The sequence below is a fragment of the Tachyglossus aculeatus genome, chromosome 2 (assembly GCF_015852505.1).
Source record: "Tachyglossus aculeatus isolate mTacAcu1 chromosome 2, mTacAcu1.pri, whole genome shotgun sequence".
Classification (NCBI taxonomy): domain Eukaryota; kingdom Metazoa; phylum Chordata; class Mammalia; order Monotremata; family Tachyglossidae; genus Tachyglossus; species Tachyglossus aculeatus.
Window position 1 is genome coordinate 107,523,382 of NC_052067.1, and position 7,076 is coordinate 107,530,457.

The window sequence follows — 7,076 nt, forward strand, 5'->3', positions numbered from 1 at the left end:
TAACCTTCACTTCACAGAAATCATCTTCTCAAATGTCAGAAATGATCTCCTTCTTACCAAATCCGGTGGCCTCAACTCCATTGTAATCCTCTTCGACCTTTCAGCTGCCTTTGGCACTGTGGACCATCCCCTTCTCGGCTTCACTGACACTGTCCTCTCCCGGTTCTCCTCTTATCCCTCTATTCTCTGTCTCTTTCCAGGGCTCCTCCTCTGCTTCCCACCTCCTAACTGTGGAGGTTCCTCAAGGTTCAGTTCTGGGTCCCCTTCTGTTCTCTGTCTACACCAACTCTCTTGGAGAACTCATTCACTTGTTCATTCATTCACTCATTCAATCATATTTATTGAGTGCTTACTGTTATTTATTGAGCACTTAATGTGTGCAAAGCACTGTACTAAGCAATTGGGAGAATATGATGTAGCCATAAACAAATGCATTCCCTGCCCACAGCGAGTTTATGGTGGGGTGGGGTGTGGGAGGAGAGATAGACATCAATATAAATAAATTACAGATATGTACATGAGTGTCATGGGGCTAGGAGGGGGAAAGAACAAAGGGAGCAAGTCAGGATGATGTAGAAGAGAGTTGGAGAAGAGGAAAGGGGGGCTTAGTTGGGGAAGGCTTCTTGGAGAAGATGTGCCTTCAATAAGGCTTTTTGAAGGAGGGGGAGAGTAATTGTTTGTCATTCATTCATTCATTCATTCAATCGAATTTATTGAATCTGTCGGATTTGAAGAGGGAGGGCGTTCCAGGAGCAGGACGTGGACGAGGGGTCGGCGGTGAAATAGACGAGATTGAGGCACAGTGAAAAGGTTAGCATTAGAACCAACCCATGACTTCAACTACTACTTCTATGCAGATGATTCCCAAATCTACATGCTCTCTGCAGTCCCACATTTCCTCCTGCTTTCAAGACATCTCTACTCGAATATCCTCCTGTCACCTCAAGCTTAACATGCCCGAAACAGAACTCCTTATCTTCCCACCCAAACCCTGTCCTTCTCTTCCCATCGCTGTAAACAGCATCATCATCCTTCCTATCTCACAAGTCCTTAACCTTGGTGTTATCCTTGACTCCTCTCTCCTATACAATCCATATATTCAATCTATCACTAAATCCTGTCGGTTCAACCTTCACAACATTGCTAAAATCCATCCTTTCCTCTCCATCCCAGTTGTTACCATGTTAATCCAGGCATTTATCCTATCCTACCTTGATTACTGTATCAGCCTCCTTGCTGACCTCCCTGTCTCCTGTCTCTGCCCACTCCAGACAATATTTCATCCTGTTGCCTGGATCATTTTTCTCCAAAAGCATTCAGTCCGTGTTTCCCCACTCCTCAAGAACCTCCAGTGGTTGCCCACTCACCTCTGCATCAAACAGAAACTCCTCACAATTGTCTTTAAAGCACTCAGTCACCTTGCCCCCTCTTACTTCACTTTGCTACTCTGCTACTACAACCTAGTGGGCACACTTCATGCCTCTAGTGCTAATCTACTCACTGTACGTCGATCTCGTCTAACTTGCCACCAACCTCTGGCCCACGTCCTGCCTCTAGCCTTGAACGTCCTCCGTCTTCATATCAACAGATAAGTACTCTTCCCACCTTCAAGGCCTTATTGAAGGTTCATCTCCTCCCAGAGACCTTCCCTGATTAAGCCCTCATTTCCTCTTTTCCCCTCTCCCTTTGCCATCCCCCATCCCCACAGCACTTGTGTACATATCCACAATTTATTTATATTAATGCCTGTCTCCCCCTCTAGACTGTAAGCTCATTGTGGGCAGGGAATGTGTCCATTATATTGTTGTACTGCACGCTTCCAAGAGCTTAATACAGTACCCTGCACACACTAAGCACTCACTAAATACAAAGATTGATTGATTGATTAATGAGAAAGTGAAGGAATTGTTGTAGACAGTATCTGCCTATTACCAGCTGTGAGTTGTTAGATGACACATCCAGGATGGGCCAATTATAGCCCACACCTAGGGAATCACCCCTCTCTCCTCCCTCTGTCCCTTCTTCCTTCCCCTCCCCACTCTTGTTTCCTTTTCCCTTCCCTCCCGCCCCCCAGGCTCTTTATGTCCAGTCACAAATCCGGGCAGATCCAGATAGAGAAGCAGCGTGACTCGGTGGAAAAAGCCTGCGCTTGGGAGTCAGAGGTTATGGGTTCTAATCCCAGCTCCACTGCTTGTCAGCTGTGCGACTTTGGGCAAGTCACTTAACTTCTCTGTGCCTAAATTACCTCATCTGTAAAATGGGGATTAAGACTGTGAGCAGACAAGTGACACAACCCTTCTAGACTGTCAGCTCTTTGTGGGTAGGGAATGTGCCCATTGTATTGTTATATCGTACTCTCCCAAGTGCTTAGTACAGTGCTCTGTACACATTAAGCTCTCAGTAAATATGGTTGACTGACAGGAAGCAAAGGGAATAATAATAATAATAATGGTATTTGTTAAGTGCTTACTATGTGCCAAGCACTGTTCTAAGCACTGAGCATGGCTTAGTGGAAAGAACCCGGGCTTGGGAGTCAGAGGTCATGGGTTCTAATCGTACTCTGCCACTTTGCTGTGTGACCTTGGGCAAGTCACTTAACTTATCTGTGCCTCAGTTCCCTCATCTATAAAATGGGGATTAAAACTGTGAGCCCCATGTGGGACAACCTGATTACCTTGTATCTACTCCCGCATTTAGAACAGTGCTTGGCACATAGTAAGTGCTTAACAAATGCTATCATTATTAAAGGTATCAAGTCAGAGCGATGCAGAAGGGAGTGGGAGATGAGGAAAAGTGGGGCTTAGTCTGGGGTGGTCTCACCTACAGACATATTGGCAGAAACAAAGCCCAGGTATAAACCAGGGAAAAGGGATTAAGAGAGGAGCAGGAACAACCAGGTGAGCCTGGGAATTCCTGACAATCCATAACTCCCACTCCCTCACTTCTAATCTGGTAGTATTTCTAACTCGGCTGGGGTAGAGATAAAACAGATGAAGGGGGTGATTTCTGGCTCCCCAATTATGGTAATGTGGGGACCAGAGAAATCACCCCTAAATCAGCCCCACCTCATTCCCACTACCCGACTCTCTCTTGGACAAGCCCACAACCCAGCCCCTTCCTCCTAACCCCAGAGCTGCGAGCAGCAACAAGAGTTCCCTTCTGTCAGGAACACCCAACTCCAGGGCCCTTGGGAGAAAACAAGCTCTCTCCTACTGTAATGTGAGGTTCCGATTCTGATTTCCACATGCTCAGGTATGTGGTAACTGTAAAAATGCATCTCAGAAGTGAATCATCCACCACTGTCCTGCAACAATGCACAAATGCTTCCTGCAGCCAGGGTAGACACTGATTTGGCTGCTAATTGCAGGAAGAGTTCATTCATTCATTCATTCAATCGTATTTATTGAGCGCTTACTGTGTGCAGAGCACTGTACTAAGTGCTTGGGAAGTACACGTTGGCGACATATAGAGATGGTCCCTACCCAACAGTGGGCTCACAGTCTAGATGTGAGGGGTAAACGAGAGAGCAGAATCGAGGATGACACCAGGGTTGCGGGCTTGTGAGACGGGAAGGATGGTAGTGCCATCAACAGTGATGGGAAAGTTAGGGAGAGGGCAGGGTTTGGAAGGTAAGATGAGGAGTTCAGTCTTAGACATATAAATAAATAAATTACAGATATGTACATAAGTGCTGTGGGGTTGAGGGGTGAACAAAGCGTGCAAATCCAAGTGCAAGGGTGAAGCAGAAGGGAGTGGGAGAAAGTGAAATGAGGGCTTAGTCAGGGAAGGCCTCTGGGAGGAGACGTGCTTTAAGTAAGGTTTCGAAGCAGGGAGTATGAATGATTGTAGGATATGAAGATTTGTCAGGTAGACACAAGATAATCAGATCAGACTCAGTCCCTACAGTCTAAGTAGAAATGGAAACCGTTAATTCTAGAAAGGGACTGAGGTGAATGAGGAACAGGAGGGTTGTGGGAAGATTCTCAATCGCATTAATCAATCAATGGTATTTATTGAGCTCTCACTACGTGCAACGCACCGTACTAAGTGCTAGGGAAAGTACACTACCGCAGAATTAGCAGACACATTCCCTGCCCATAATGAGTGTACAGTGTGGAAGGGGAGACAGACTTTATTATGAATAAATAAATCTCATAGGTTCCCTTTAATCCTCTACCCACCTATGAGCCCCACCATCTTCCAAGAGGTACCAAAAACAGTCAAAGAATCCGCCACTTGTCTGCGACCCCAGGCAAATCATTTAACTTCCCTGTGCCTCAGTTTCCTCATCTATAAAATGGGGGTTAAGATTGTGAGCCCCATGTGGGACACAGAATGTGTTCAACCTGATTAGCTTCTATCTACCCCAGTGCTTAGTACCCTGCCTGGCACACAGTAAGTGCTTAACAAATAGCATGGCAGAGTTGATAAAGCACGGGCCTGAGAGTTAGAAGATCATGGGTTCTAACCCCGGCTCCACCACTTGTCTGCTGTGTGACCTTGGGCAAGTCACTTTGCTTCTCTGTGCCTCAGTTACCTCATCTGTAAAATGGGGGTTGAGACTGCGAGCCCCTTGTGGGACAAGGACTTTGTCCAACTCGATTTGCTTGTATCCACCCCAGCGCTTAGTATAATGCCTGTCACATAGTAAGTGCTTAGCAAATACCACAATTATTATTATTAATATTAAATACCATTGCTGTTGTTGTCTTATGCTGTCGAGTCGTGTCTGACACATAGCGACGCCATGGACACAGCTCTCCCAGAATGCCCCACCTCCATCGGCAATCGTTTTGGTAGTATATCCATAGAATTTTCTTGGTAAAAATATGGAAGCAGTTTACCATTGCCTCCTTCCACGCAATAAACCTGAATCTCCACTCTCGACTCTCTCCCATGCTGCTGCTGCCCAGCAACGGCGAGTTTTGACTTGTAGCAGATTGCCTTCCACTTGCTAGCCACTGCCCAAGCTAGGAATGGAATGGATAGGCCTCTGCTTGACTCTCCCTCCCATAGTCAAGACTGGTAGAGTACTGGAAACTCTCCAGGTGCGACCCTGAGAGGTACTAAATACCACTAAAGAAAACAAAATACAAAAACTCGGAACGTTGGCAGCAGTCATCATTCTGAAGGACTGAATTTTCACGGTGAACTTTAAGGCCACCCCCAACTGTCCATAAAACCTCTAAAACCTCCAAGCCCCAGGCATTTGCACCTTATCTTTCATTCAGTCATTCATTCAATCGTATTTATTAAGCACTGACTGTGTGCAGAGCGCTGTACTGAGCACTTGGGAAAGTACAATACAATAGACCGTGACATTCCCTACCCATTATGAGCTCACAGTCTAGAGGGGGGGAGACAGACATTTGTATTGATAAACAAATAAATAAAATTACAGATCTATACATTAGTGCTGTGGGACTGGGAGGAGAGGGGAACGGCAAAGAGAGCAAGTCAGGATGAAGCAGAAGGGAGGGGGAGATGAGGAAAAGTGGGGCTTAGTCTGGGAAGGCCTCTTGGAGGAGATGTCCCTTCAACAAGACTTTGAAGGGTGGAAGAGGAATTGTCTGTTGGATTTGAGGAGGGAGGGTGTTCCAGGCCAGAGACAAGATGTGGGCCAGGGGTCGGCAGCAAGACAGGAGAGATCAAGGCACAGTGAGAAGGTTAGCACTAGATGAGTGAAGTATGAAGCCTGGGTTGTAGAAGGAGAGAAGGGAGGTGGGGTAAAAGGGGGCAAGGTGATGGATTGCTTTAAAGCCCATGGTGAGGAGTTTTTGTTTGATAGAGAGGTGGCTAGGCAACCACTGGAGACTTTTGAGGAGGGGGGTAACATGCCCTGAACCTTTTTATAGAAATATGATCTGGGCAGTGGAGTGAAGTATGGACTGGAGTGGGCAGAGACAGGAGGCTGGGAAGTCAGCAAGGAGGCTGATGTAGTAATCTTGACAGAACAGGATGAGTGATTGCATTAACGTGGTAGCAGTTTGGATGGAGAGGAAAGGGCGGATTGTAACGATGTTGTGAAGGTGGGACCAACTGGATTTGGTGATGGATTGAGTATGTGGGTTGAATGAGAGAGAGGAGTCAAGGATAATGCCATGGTTACCGGCTGGTGAGACGGGAAGGATGGTGGTGCTGTCTACAATGATGGGAAAGTGCTTAGTACAGTGCTCTGCACACAGTAAGCCCTCAATAAATACAATTGAATGAAAGTCAGGAAGAAGGAAGTCTGGGCCACTCTCTGGCTGGTTGGGACCTAAGTAGCTTCCTGGCATTCGCACCCCATTTGATTTGCATTTGTTGGGTTCATTTTAAGTCCTTGATGATTGGAAACACCATCTTTCATCTCCCTATCTCCATATCTCCATAGAGAAGCAGCGTGGCTCAGTGGAAAGAGCCCGGGCTTTGGAGTCAGAGGTCATGGGTTCAAATCCCGGCTCCGCCAATTGTCAGCTGTGTGACTTTGGGCAAGTCACTTAACTTCTCTGTGCCTCAGTTCCCTCATCTGTAAAATGGGGATTAAGACTGTGAGCCCCCCGTGGGACTGACTACCTGATCACCTTGTAACATCCCCAGCGCTTAGAACAGTGCTTTGCACATAGTAAGCGCTTAATAAATGCCATTATTATTATTATTATTATTATATGGGGCCTATCTCCGGGGGTAGGAGGACAGAGGCTCTGAGCCTTTTCACAGTATCCCTGGTCAGAGATAATGGAGTCATCAACTTCCCAAGGACACAAAATTACTCCCCAGGCCTCTGCCCTACTCAGGGCTAGCCTAAAGAGGGTTTTTAACACATAAATAGATGTTAATGGTGGTTTTATGGAAATTTGGGTCAGTTTTTCTGCTCTTAGGTCAGGGTGTAACTCTTTAAAAGTCCTTTTTGTACTTTTTGACAAAGGGCAGCTGTTTTCTAGGAGAACTGACTACTCCATGACCATTGCCTTTTGCATAAGTAACAAAGGCAGCACAGATTAAAAACCTCAGATACAAGCTAAACTGCACTTTTACCTTGTCATTTTAACACTTTTAGCTAGTTGTTTTAACTCCCTTCTCTACCTAACCTTTTA

General features: G+C 46.2%; 1 non-coding gene across 1 annotated transcript; it reads right to left on the reverse strand.

The window, feature by feature from the left end:
* Nucleotides 1–4,928: 4,928 nt before the first annotated feature.
* Nucleotides 4,929–5,066, reverse strand: LOC119924708. Its single transcript, XR_005449404.1, has one exon. It is a non-coding gene; the product is annotated as a small nucleolar RNA SNORA7 (small nucleolar RNA).
* Between the last annotated feature and the right edge of the window lie 2,010 nt (nt 5,067–7,076).